Source organism: Microtus pennsylvanicus, chromosome 1, assembly GCF_037038515.1.
Source record: "Microtus pennsylvanicus isolate mMicPen1 chromosome 1, mMicPen1.hap1, whole genome shotgun sequence".
Lineage (NCBI taxonomy): Eukaryota > Metazoa > Chordata > Mammalia > Rodentia > Cricetidae > Microtus > Microtus pennsylvanicus.
Genome location: NC_134579.1, coordinates 144,607,654 through 144,614,700, shown reverse-complemented (window position 1 = coordinate 144,614,700; position 7,047 = coordinate 144,607,654).

Genomic DNA, 7,047 nt, shown 5'->3' with positions numbered 1-7,047 from the left:
TGCATATACACACATACAAGCATGCACACACACAGGCACATGCACATACATATAAATGCACAAGTGCATACACACATTCACTTATACACATGCACATACACAACGCACACATGCTCATATACACATACACCATACATGCATATATACACAATCACACACACTACAGGCATGCACGGCTTGGGATACTCAGCACTAAACAGCATTCTGAGGTCAGAGAGCAATGCACAGTCCACACACACCTCTTCACTGACACACAATGGCCTTGTCACAAGTAACGGTGACACAGTCATAAGCCCCCACCCGCACTATCACAACCATACACAAGAGTGAGACATAATAATCTACACGATCTCACTAATGTGTACACAGTTCCAGGGACAACCCCCCCCCAACCCGCAGGTGTAACCATAGTGACATAATCAATGACCCGTGGCATTGTATAGATAACATATATACTCGGTGGCAGTGTGTAGCATGTAAACTCGCCTTATCACTATGACACACACACAGTCCTACTGGTGCTTTGCATGACGGACACCATCAGAGGGACACACACAACCACACTGACATCGGTACAGGGATACAGCATGTCCACAACCTTCCCCACATACGTGGCTGGGACACAATTCCAGTCTTACGCAAACACAACCCCACACCAGTAGAATCATATTGACATATATATGCTGGCCCCGCTGCCTATAGCTGTACACTTGTCACATGAGGGCATCCCATAGTAGCTCAAGGACTCACAACTATTTTGTCACAACAGCCTGACAAATACCTATCACCATCCTTAGCATGCTGACAGGAACCATCACACTGACACACTAACCCCCTTACACAACTTCCTGACACCTAGAGAAAACTGTCACTCACACAAACACACACATCATCCCTGCCCTGGTCCCTGGAAGCTATGTGCACGTGGGATGCTGGGAGAGAGATGCAGGGAGGACGTGTGTTTGCGTATTTGTGTGCAGTTCCTCCTCCTTCCTGCACTTCCTGGGGGCGGGGCCAAGCGGCTGCCGCTGTTACCGGGTAAACTTCCCCGCCTCCCCCCAGTGAGGCCATTAGTCACCCCCCCCAGGATGATGTCATCGCCTCATTCTGGAGGCTGAGTAATCCTAGTCCCCGCCCCCTCCCCCCAGGTACCAGGGATGGGGTGGACCGCACCTGGGCTTCGCGGAGGACCGGAGCTGGGGTCCGGAGCTCAAGGCTCGGCGCCTTGGCTGTCCCTGGGGTGGAGACTAAGGAATCTGGGTCTCTCTAAAGTGACTTAAGAACGCGTATTAGGGTCCCTGGAGACTGGGCTTCCAGCCCTGTATCGGGGCTAGCAGACCCCGGGATCTTCTTTTTCTTAATGCTCACTCATTTGCTTTGTGTTTGATGTGGGGTTTGCTTTGTATTTATTTGTTTGTTTGTTTGGCAGTGCTTTACCCATGCTAGGCAAGGTATCCACCAATGAGCTACATCCACATCCACGCCCCCCCCTTTTGTGAGACACAGTTGCCCCCTAAGGATAGAATTGTCACTGAGTCACCAGGCTGGCCTTGAAGTCATTCTGTAGTCCATGCACACTATAAACTCTCTATCCTCCTGCCTCAGCTTCCCAAGTACCAGGGAATATAGGCCTGTATCAGTGTGCTCTGCTTATTTGTGTTCTTATGAAGATAGAGTCTTGCCGGGCGGTGGTGGCGCACACCTTTAATCCCAGCACTCGGGAGACAGAGGCAGGTGGATCTCTGTGAGTTCGAGGCCAGCCTGGACTATAAGAGCTAGTTCCAGGACAGGCACCAAAAACTACAGAGAAACCCTGTCTCAAAAAATAAAAAAATAAATAAAAAAGAAAGAAAATAGAGTCTTACTCTGTAGACCAGTGTGACCTGGCACTCTTAGCAATCCTCCTCCCTCAGCCTCCTGGATATTAGAACGGCAGGCATGAGCCATCACATCTGTTCGGTTCTAAGGTCTTGATTACTCCAAGATACTCCCCACGTCCACTTTAAGGGTTGGATTTGCTCTCTCTCACCCATGTTTGGGGGTAGAGCCTGCTCAGGGTGTGTGATGTTCTGAGGTCTGGAACCCTAGGTCAGGATGGATTGGGTGCTAAGGAGTATACAAAGCTGTGAGGGCAGAAACCCTGCTTCTGGGAGATCAACAAGATGGACCCTCAGAACAAGTAAGTGCTCATGGGAGAGAGCAAAAAGGCAGACTTTGAGGATGGGCACGTGATCAAATGGATGAAACTAGATACCTGGTGGTCCATGTGAGCTATCATAGGGTCTGCTTCCCAAACGCCTGAGTCTCTATGTCCTGTGGAGTGAGACATGGATCCTTATTTTCAAAGGATCATTCAGATGTGCCTGGCTCCCCCTTCACCCCACTCTAATTTTTCCTGACAGGGTCTCATGTAGTCCAGGCTGGCCCCTAAAACTTACTATGTAGCCTTGAACGCATGACTGTGCTGTCTCTACCTCCCTATATTTGGTATTGCAGGGATGGACCACTATCCTCCACTTTACAGGGTGCTGTGGATGGACCACAGGACTTCATGGACACCTGGCAAGATCTTTACAAACTGAACCTCATCCCCAGCCTGGCAGCCTTTCCGAGGGGACTCAAGGCCTTGTCTCCTGGAGATAGTATTCCCTGGGAAGAAAGGATTGTATACTTGTTTTGTAGCCCAAGCTATGCTTAAAGTTCTCACTTAGCCCATGCTGGCCTTGAATCTCTGATCCTCCTGCCCCCTCCTTCCAGATACTGGGATAAGCTGGGATAAAGGGGTGCACCACCATTTCTGGCTAGTGTCCTTGCTTTTTTTTTTTTTTCTGTGTTGTTTGTTTTTGGTTTTGAGAAGGGATCTCAACATGCAGCTCAGGCCGTCCTGTAACTCTCAATGCAGACCATGCTGGCCTTGAACGTACAGACTCCTCCTGCCTCTGCCTCATCTTGCCGAGGGTTGAAATAAAAGTATGCACCACCACACCGGTCAATGTCCTGTTTTTATGGACATAGCTGAGTTCATTGTGTATGTTTGGGGGGAGAGTGTTGTCTGCCTGTTTTTGAGAAAGAGTTTTGTTATGTGATCCAGGGTGGCCTCAAACTCCTGGCAATCCTCCTGCCTCAGCCTCTGGAGTGCTGGGATGACAGGCCAGCATTGCCATACCTTGTGTCCCAGTGTTTTTGTGAGGTCACAAATGGGTTTCTTTTCTGGAAAATCTTCCAACTTATTTTCCACGGCCTGGACTCTGAATTCTGTTACCAGCATGGGTTGAGTACACTCCCTGCCTCCGTGGGGTCACCACGCAAAGGTCTCTTTATGGAAGGGGCATACTTGGGGACTGTTTTCCTAAGACCAACTCCATGGGACTCTCCAGCAGTGTGTGTGTGTGTGGGGTAACTTTGCACATCTGCCGTCCCCACTCCATCTTAACTGCACATCCTTGCTCTGTAAAGGTGCAGGACAGCATGGAGAGCAGAAGACTCACCCCAACCGGCCCCGAGCAGCCCGCAGCTCCCCGGGGCCCGGCTCCCCCACACTCCTACCCAGCACCGAAGGCTCCCCCAGATCCGGGAGGACTTTGGCGGCGACCAATGAGCGCTCTCGCCGTCTCCGGGAGCCGGGCCGGCTCTGCCCGCCTGGCATTGGGCACGCGATGGGCAGCGGCGGGCGGGGCCTGGGGGCTCCTCGCGCCTGGTTGGGCCAGGCTTGTTGCTGGGTAACGGGGCGGCGAGTTTCCCCTGGCAACGGCGGCGGGTACCGCTCACTGGCTGGCCGAGATGGAGGCAGGGCACAGGCAGGCAGGCCCCGCAGACCCCAGCAACAGCGCGGCCCCCGCCTCGCGCTGAGCTGTAACCTTCACACGCACAGCTCGGACCCTGCGGACGCTGGGACGCCCCGCCGCCCCCTGCATCCTGGCCCCACTTGGGGACCCAGGATGTCACTCCCCATCCGGACCAGGGTCCTTCGGTGGAAAGTTAAGTCCTTCCCAACTCCTGAGCTGCAGTTTCCTGCTTTAATTTTTTTTTCCACCCTTATATTTTAGACAAGCTCTTACTATGGAGCCCAGGCTCGCCTCCAACTCACAACAATCCTCCAGCTGCAGTCTTTCAAGTACTGGGATGACAAGTGTGCACCACACTGAGCTAACAACTGCTTATTTTATTCATATATATATTGTTTTTGTGAGACAGGCTCACAACATACTCCTGCCAGACCTGAACCTCACTATGTAAACTAGGTTGCCCTTAAACTCACAGAGATCTGCCCACCTCTGCCGCCTGAGTGTTGGGGTTAAACACCTTCATCATCACGTCCGACTTGTTTAACTTTATTCTTGAAACGGTCTCATATAACCCAAGGCTGGCCTCTAACTTACAGCAATTCTCCTGCCTCAACCTCTCGAGTGCTGGGATAGCAGGGATGAACTGCCATACGGGGCTGACATCTGCTTATTTCATTTAAAATATTTTTTTTCTTGAGACAGAGTGGTCTAAGACTTGCTACACAGTCCCAGATGACCTTGAACTTCTAACCCTCCTTCTCCCATTTCCAGGTTCTGGGACTACAGGCCGGCACCACCACATCCAGTCGTGCAGGGTACTTGAGACTGAACTCAGTGCCTCGTAAATGCTTAGCAGACACAACAGAGTTGCATCCTCAGTGCTGACATCTGAATTTTGGAGCCAGCATCTCACTGGGAAAGTGTGACTCCTGGAACGATCCTCAGTCTCAACATGTTGCAAGCACTCCAAAATCCACCCAGACCTTTGTTCAGCTTTGGGACAGATAGGGAAAGAGAGACAAAGAGAAGCAGAAATACTTCATTGAGTGTTTTGGGAAGCTGGGGCCTTATCTACTGCACTATGCAGGAGGCCCTTCAAGGAGCTTTAACATTCAGAATGAGAAACACGGCGGGTGTAGTGGAACACAGTTGGAAACATAGCTTTTGGGAGATTGGGGCAGAAAGAGGTCTCAAGTTCCAGGCCAGCCTGGACTACACAGTAAGACCCTTTCTCAAAGAAAAAATCAATAAATTTAAAAATCTAGCCGGGCGGTGGTGGCGCACACCTTTAATCCCAGGACTCCGGAGGCAGAGGCAGGCGGATCTTTGTGAGTTCGAGGCCAGCCTGGGCTACAAGAGCTAGTTCCAGGACAGGAACCAAAAAAGCTACAGAGAAACCCTGTCTCGAAAATTCAAAAAAATAAAATAAAATAAAATAAAATCTATGCATGGGGAGCTGGAGCTCAGCTTAGCAGTTAAGAGCACTGCATGCCAGTTGTGACGGTGAACACCCTTATCCCAGCACTCAGGAGGCAGAGGCTGGAGAATCTCTGAGAAAAGGCTGATTGGCCGCCGGTAGGCAGGCAGGACAACCAAACTAGGAGAGTGATGGGAAGAAGGGCAGAGTCAAAGGAGATAGGAGGAGACCAAGGAGAAAATGAGGTAACAAGGCGTGAGCCATGTAACAAAGCATAGATGAGAAATATGGGTTATTTAAATGTAAGAGTTAGCTAGTAACAAGCCTGAGCTATCAGCTGAGCATTTATAATTCATATTAAGTCTCTGAGTGATTATTTGAGAGTGGCTACGGCACAGGAAAACTATGCCTACAGATCTCTATCAGTTCGAAGCCAGCCTGATCTACAGGCCTAAAAAGCAAGTTCCGGGACAGCCAGGATTGTCATACAGAGAAACCCTGTCACATTAAAAAAATAAATTAAAAATTAAAAAAGCACTTGGATGCTCTTCTAGAGGAGCAGGTTCAATTCCTTATACCCACTTCACAGCTCACCTCACAACTGTCTGTAACTCCAGTCCTGAGAATCCAAAGTGAGACCTTGTATCAGAAAATGAAAACCTGGGGCTGGAGAGATGGCTCAGAGATTAAGAGCATTGCCTGCTCTTCCAAAGGTCCTGAGTTCAGTTCCCAGCAACCACATGGTGGCTCACAACCATCTGTGATGGGGTCTTATGTCCTCTTCTGGCCTGCAGGCATACACATGGACAGAACCTAATAAACAAAAAGTTTTAATAAAGACTGGGGGTATAACTGAGCAAAACAATGTCTGTCTAGACTAGTCTACCCACAGCCCTAAATTCAGCCCCCAACGGAACAAAAAGGGAGGTCAGCCTAACATCTGAGCTTCCTGCCTCAGCCTCCATAGTGTTGGAATTACAGAGGTGCTCCAGAGGCTACAGTAGCTTTTCAGTTTAACTCACTGGGGGATTCTTGGCAGGGGCTCTACCACTGAGCCACACCTCCACTCACTCCAGGGAACATTCTTCCTTGTTTGGAAAGGTACTGTGGCATCCTGTGGGCAAAGAGATCAGAAGTTACTCAGTATGCTAAAATGGCCGACAACAAAACTTATTTAGTCCTAAATGTCCATGGAGCTGAGGAGAAGAAATCTGGGTCTAGAATGACTCTCTGTCTGACTACTTTATCCCCACCCCTCATGGCCACTCTATCCCCACCCCTCATGGCCACTCTATCCCCACCCCTCATGACCACTCTATCCCCACCCCTCATGGCCACTCTATCCCCACCCCTCATGGCCACTCTATCCCCACCCCTCATGGCCACTCTATCCCCACCCCTCATGGCCACTCTATCCCCACCTCTCATGACCAAACTATCCCCACCCCTCATGGCCACTCTATCCCCACCTCTCATGACCAAACTATCCCCATTTCTTCCCATTTGGCCTCTTGGGTTCCTTCCACTTCCGTGACGTTGGACTGTCAGTCTGCTGCGTGGGCACCTCACCTCTATCTCTCATCTGTGACTGCTTCAAGCTTCAGAGCCTCCCCAAAGATGGTTTCTGGAGCTTAGGCAGGGAGTCCTACCAGAATGTTTGAAGACAATATCAACATGAAAATGAAGGTGGGGTCTATACAATCTCTGTCGCCCTAGAGCAGTGGTTCTCAACCTTCCCACTGCCGTGACCCATCTATACAGTTTCTCATATTGTGGTAACACCCAACCATAAAATGATCTTCATTGATATTTTATAATGCAATTTTGATGCCAGGCAGTGGTGGC